Source organism: Festucalex cinctus, chromosome 5 (genome assembly GCF_051991245.1).
Source record: "Festucalex cinctus isolate MCC-2025b chromosome 5, RoL_Fcin_1.0, whole genome shotgun sequence".
Taxonomy (NCBI): domain Eukaryota; kingdom Metazoa; phylum Chordata; class Actinopteri; order Syngnathiformes; family Syngnathidae; genus Festucalex; species Festucalex cinctus.
Window position 1 is genome coordinate 5,888,608 of NC_135415.1, and position 6,617 is coordinate 5,895,224.

General features: G+C 42.3%; 1 non-coding gene across 1 annotated transcript; it reads right to left on the reverse strand.

Moving 5' to 3' along the window:
- Positions 1–2,225: 2,225 nt before the first annotated feature.
- Positions 2,226–2,303, reverse strand: trnak-cuu (transfer RNA lysine (anticodon CUU)). The gene has a single exon. It is a non-coding gene; the product is annotated as a tRNA-Lys (tRNA).
- Between the last annotated feature and the right edge of the window lie 4,314 nt (positions 2,304–6,617).

A 6,617-nucleotide genomic window follows, 5' to 3' on the forward strand; every position in this document is an offset into this window, starting at 1 on the left:
AAATGATATCCTGAATTAAGTAATAATACACACAACACAATCTATATTCGACAATTGTTAACCTGAATTTTGGATCAATGTTTACAGCACATTGAGCCCAACTATGAAGTTTTGCTGTCTTTCTTTTCTTTTCTTTTCTTTTATTTACAAGCGATACTGTCTTTTATCGCTGATAATATTGCTGTAACTGCATTGAAAAGATTATCTGTATGTATTGTTTGATTCAACAATGATATACAAGATGTGAAACAAGAACTGGAATTAACCTGTTAAGTTCCCTGAGAGAATTTGGGATTAACATGTCATGTATATATATGTTATTCATGCTTGCTTAATTAATATATCTATGATGTTATTTATTTTAACGTTTATCATTGTCGAATAGAGATGAAGACCTTTGACATATGTTTATGACACATTTGTAAAGTATGTATGACTCATATTGTCATTCAACGTTGTGTATCCATGACTCAATTGTAAAGAATTTATGACTCATCTTCATGACTCGTCTGTGGAAAATTACTGAGAATGAGTCTCAACAAGTGCGCATTGATATGAGGAGATGCGGAAGGACACTCACCGGAAGAAATCAGTGATATGACCCAAAGTGATAAAAAGTCGTCACCAGCTGGGATCGCCGCCCTTTTTCCTGCGATCTGGTCTGGATGGAGTGTATTTCTGAAGATGGATTTACTGCTGTTGGATTTTAAGATTTTTTTACGAAGGAACTTGGACTCTTTAGCCGTGAATGGAATATTCTTCACTGATTGGGTAAAGTACAAAACTTTTATCAATAATGATGTATAATAGGAAGATATGAATGACTAATCGCGAGTTAGGGGTGGGGGCCATTTAATACACTCTCATATCTTTAAATTATTTTTAGCCAAAAACATCTTATTGTGAATCAGGTCTTAAGCTTTTCCGAGAAATGATCAATCTTAGAAAGCTTCTGTAAAAGGTTCTATTATTCTTGATCTCCTGTTTTTTATTTTATTTTATTTTTATTGATTTAAGGTTTTATCATTAAATGTGATTTTTATGACTTATATTGGTTATTTTATTATTGACAATAAAAATGTTAAAAGACAATTTTTGAGTCAATCATTTTATTGTTTTGTCAGTCTTTATTTTATTTAGTTTTGGTTTTATTCTTTTTGGACGTTTTATAAGTCCGAGGTCATTTTATAAGACCAAATAAAATGATTGAAAAACTAATTGTGATTTAATTAGTTTATTTGTTTGTTTTAACTTTTATTTTATTCCTTTTGGACATTTTTATAAGTCCGAGGTCGTTTTATAAGACCTTATTATTTGTCTTTGATTTTATTTTTATTTTTGGACGTTTTATAAGTCCGAGGTCATTTTATAAGACCAAATAAAATGATTGAAAACTAATTGTGATTTAATTAGTTTATTTGTTTGTTTTAACTTTTATTTTATTCCTTTTGGACATTTTTATAAGTCCGAGGTCATTTTATAAGACCAGATAAAATGATTGAAAAACTAATTGTGATTTAATTAGTTTATTTGTTTGTTTTAACTTTTATTTTATTCCTTTTGGACATTTTTATAAGTCCGAGGTCGTTTTATAAGACCTTATTATTTGTCTTTGATTTTATTTTTATTTTTGGACGTTCTATAAGTCCAAGGTCGTTTTATAAGACCTTATTATTTGTCTTTGATTTTATTTTATTCTTTTTGGACATTTTATAAGTCCGCATCAATATTATTTTTTCCCCTCTTTGAGGAGGACACGACGGCAACGGACATTTGGAAAAAGGTAAGTGCACTCGGATAACATCTAATGAGTGTCTCCATCTGTATTAATAAAGTCAAATACTCCAGCTTGATATGTAACAAATCCGTATGATTCTAACAAGGATTATTAAATGACTAGGTCAATAACAAATGCAAACAACTTAGAAAAGTGGAGCTGCCAATTTAAGTGAGGTGTTCAGATTATCATTCCTGGGCTCTGTGTGTGTGGTTACTCACTCAGGATTGATAGGTGGATGGAAACGGATTGGCCTCATGATAAGAAGACAGTGAACAAACCTAGGTGAATCCACTTTGATATATCGGCTTATCTAATTCCCGTCTCCTCACGCTGACGCCTTAGAGCTGGTGAGGAAAAAGGGGAATTTCTAACCCTTTAATTGGAGAGTCGATCAGGACATATTTCCCGATTTAAGTCCTGCGGGTAAGCGGAAGTTGACATGTGGCGCCCAACGTGGGGCTCGAACCCACGACCCTGAGATTAAGAGTCTCATGCTCTACCGACTGAGCTAGCCGCATGTGGCGCCCATAACGTGAGGCTTCGATTGACTCATTTTTGTCAAAATCGGGATCGATCGAGGCCCAAACAGGAACCCGAGTGAACGCGGCTTGCGGCTCTGAGCGGAGGGCACAGTGCTTAGAGCTGATAGCGAACTCGCTGATAAATTGTCATGTCATACGACCCTGAGCTAACACAAAATAGTCTCTTTGATGAATAGTGTTTCATGGAAAAGAACTTCTTTAATTGTGGAAGTCTAGTGTGATTTTTGAGTTGAAGTTGATTGTACTATTTTGTGTTAAAGGAACGGTGACTGGCTCCCCCAGGAGACAGGAGACTTACACTCCAAAAGAGGTTGAGTGTGAGAAGGCCATTCAAAGTGAATGGGCTTTAACAGCGACCTGCTGCTCTGGTCGGCTGTGAAGGTACTGATAGTGTACCTGGTAGATCGCGCTGCGCTACGCTTTCCTGAGGGAGGGGTTGAGTCAAGGGGTGGTTCAGGCCTGTCCACAAAAAGAAGGAGGGCTTGAACAGTTAGAGTTAATGTTGAGAGGCTGCTCGGAGAGAGGCAGTCTCTTCTAGACTTGTGATGTTAAACTATGGTTTGCGCTATTTAGGCTTTTCATATTGGGTGCGGTTGCCCATTTTATTGGTTTGTTATCTCAGGTATCCATTTATAGCAAAACTACCATACTCTTTGCTTAGTTATTGCGGCGTGCCTGAAAATATTTATAGTCCCTTATCTTGGATAGCGGACTCAGTGTCAGAGGCTGACGCTGCAAACCTAACCCTGATTTCCTGTCTCTTGCCTTTTCTCCTGGAGTTTTTGGAAAAATTTTAAGTTTTCGGTTCCCGACAGGAGTGTCCATTGGCACAAGAAGAAAGTCGTCGAGAACCAAGGAGAAAAGGTAGGTGTTTCCACTAGGCTAATGTTCTAGTGGAGGCAGCCTTTTTCGGTTCCCTGACAGGAGTGTCCATTGGCACAAGAAGAAAGTCATCGAGAACCAAGGAGAAAAGGTAGGTGTTTCCACTAGGCTAATGTTCTAGTGGAAGCAGCCTTTTTCGGTTCCCTGACAGGAGTGTCCATTGGAACAAGAAGGAAGTCGTCGAGAACCAAGGAGAGAAGGTAGGTGTTTCCACTAGACTAATGTTCTAGTGGAGGCAGCCTTTTTCGGTTCCATAATAGGAGTGTCTATTGACACAAGAAGAAATCCACATCCCGGAAAGGAGAAGCGGGAAGGATTGCAACCGACCTAAAGAATAACACACCCCACCGTTCGAGAGAGGACATCCGTCGACGAGTAAAGGTAGGAAACCCGAAGGCGGTAGTCCCGATAGAGGTAGAGGCAACGTACACGGTTACGGAGCTGAGTAGCCAGGAGCTAAAGTACGTCCCTGAACCCAAAAAGCGCGCGGGAAAGGCTTCGGAAATAGATAGCTCCACTCCTACAATAAGGAAGCAAAGCGGGCTATAAAACACGCTAGTGAAATAATGGAAAGAGTAATAGGGAGAAATGGGAGGGGAAAGCCCCCCAGCCCTACAGAGAGGGTAGGGTGCATGATAATACACGTGCCAGGGACAGAGTGGAACCCCAAAATCGATCAGTCACACCATGCGGACGAGATGGCAAAAGCATTGGAGAGGGGGGTCGACAAAGCGTTAGGAGAAGGAGCGGAGAGAATAGTGATGGCTGTAAATTGGATTAAAACTCGAAAGATGCAGTGGCAACAGGCTGAGTCCATAGCAGTAGCAGCGTTCACTCTAAGAGCTAAGACTCCTGTAACAACACCATCGGGAGTAGAATTTGTGATAGTGATATCAAAAAAGCAGAGAGAGGAACGAGTTAAATCAGTGACAGACGAGATTTTAACCCGTACCAGACAGATGGATCGTGAACGACGCCAGCTCCAGCAATCAATAAACGGAGAACCCAGGGACTCACCCCAGTCATCATCCCGGGTTAAAACATCTCCCGTGCCTCTCCCGGTAAGTGGAAGGAAGTCAGGAGTTGCCCGGGAGGTGGAGGACGAAGAGCAAGCGGGACCGAGCAGACAAACCCCAAAGGGAAAAAACAAGGCCCCAAGGGGAACGGTGACCTTTAGCCCCGTCACGTCTACCCCTGGAACAGCACGGGATCCCTTTTCGGGACAACCCCCAATGACGCCGGTGCCCCTGCCACAGGTTTCGCAAAAAAGGCATATGGGAAATGTAAACCCGATGGGACCGTTATCGATGCCAGGAGATGGGAGCGAAGAGGAAGACGATGAAGAGCAAGCTCCTGTTTCGACCGCGATTAGCGCTAACCCCGCTGACGAAGACCAAGACTCAACCTCATCAGAAGATGACCCGGGCAACCCTGGCCAGAACCCAAAAATAGTTACAAGACCAGTTAGTAAAAGAAAGAAAAATCCTCAACCTACGTTTGACGTGTACCAATCCTCAGCAAGGGTAGCTAGAGATCTTAACCTGGGATGGATCGAGACAAAGGATGGGCGAAAAGCTTACATACCCGAGGCAGGGCAAGTAAATCGCCCCTATCCACCTGCCTGGCTCAATAAGCTAGATAGTAAAATGCCTCTAATGATGCGAATAATGTGTCGCGAGGCTATTAACATTTTACAGGCTCCGCCATATACCACATTATTAATTCACCAAGACCTGACTAAGAATTTCAGGGATGGCTACGTGGCGGTGGCACATGATTTTATGTTGAGAAGGCTTAAAAAAGCAATAAATAATAAAGCAAAATGTGAGCTGAGAGCCGACGATGACCTAAATTCAGATTCGGATAATGATGGAGCAGCGGTTACTGTAACGGTACCAGCCGCCCCAAGAACCTCTTTGAACCAACAGTCCCAATATGTGACACAGCTGGGATCAACTACAATAGTACCAAACCCGGTACCCCAACCACATGACATGGAGGGTGATGTGCAACAATTTAAGACCTTGAAGGAGTTGGTTCGCCAAAAAGGTAGGCTAGAGACAGCTAAAGAGTATTTAGTTGAGACATGGCCTATGATTAGAGACGCCCCAGGAGGAGATGGTGCTAAGAAACTATGGCTTCAGTACATCATTGCTAGCCCTGTCGGACCAAACGAAACACCACAACAGGTCTACGAAAGATGGGTGGACGGCGAAGATGAGGATGAAGATGCCTATATTAGCAGGGCTAGAGAGCAACTCAAAAGGGACGTTTCACTGCTAAATGTGTGGCACAAAATTAAGGAAGTTATATCTCCAAATAGGTATATCAAAGTGCTGCGGATGATTGTCAAGGACAGAGGGAACGAAGCTGTCTTTGTGAAAATGGCCCCAAATAGCACGATGCTGAAAATTGAAGCCTCCGTTAAGAAGTGGGATCGCCTAACTAAGCATAACGCTGAGAAAAGGAGAACCGGACCAGTCGCTAGTCGCACCCGAGGGAACGAACAGCGGGTCCAGCAGGGAGCTCAGCAACCAGTTCAGACTGTCCCCTACGTGAGACCTCAACAGCAGAGAACGAACGGAAATCAGAGACAGGCCACCCAGCCAGGACAGCAGGCGAGGCCCCAACCAAGACAACAGCCAGCAGTGCGAAGACCAGGTCCAGCATATATGCCCAAAGAAGAATTTGACAAACTGAACCCAGAAGAAAGGAAGGCCTTCCTCGAGGCTCGCAAGGCTGCAGCCTCTGGGGGGCCTGGGAAATAATGGAAACAGAGGCACGGGTCACCCTAGCAGGGGTTTACAGAATAGAGGATAACCTTTATGCTAAGGTAGAGGGAATGCCCTATTTAGTAGACACAGGGGCCGAGGTGTCCATGACCCGTAAAGCCTTAAAACGTATTGGACACCTAAAAGTAATGGTAGCTGATGGCTCGATTGCCAAAATGCCGGTAGGGATTTGGAAGGGAATTGTGTGGGTGTTAGGACCATACAATTTGTTGACATTAAAAGATGCAGAAGAAATGAAAATACCTAAAAGTAAAAGGCAAGTTGCGAAAAAGAGATGGGAAAAACTAAAACCGAAATGAGTGAAAGTAGGCCCTACAAAAATAATACCCGACCAAGAATGGTATAAATCAGTAGATGTACCTGCTGTAAAAGCCCAACAAATCCAAGACAGTGTATTAACACTGGAAGGGAAAAAGAAATTAGGTGAAATTTTAGACAAAGCCGCCATCGCACATTTTAAGAATGATTGCGGTGATTTAGGCTCAAATTATGTGCATATTATAATTGGGGGGGTACATCCGCCAGTAAGGCAATATCCCCTCAACCCCGGAGCAGTGGCCGAAATGGAGGTAATTGTAAAAGAATTATTAGCACTTGGCATTATTCGTGAAGAACTAAACC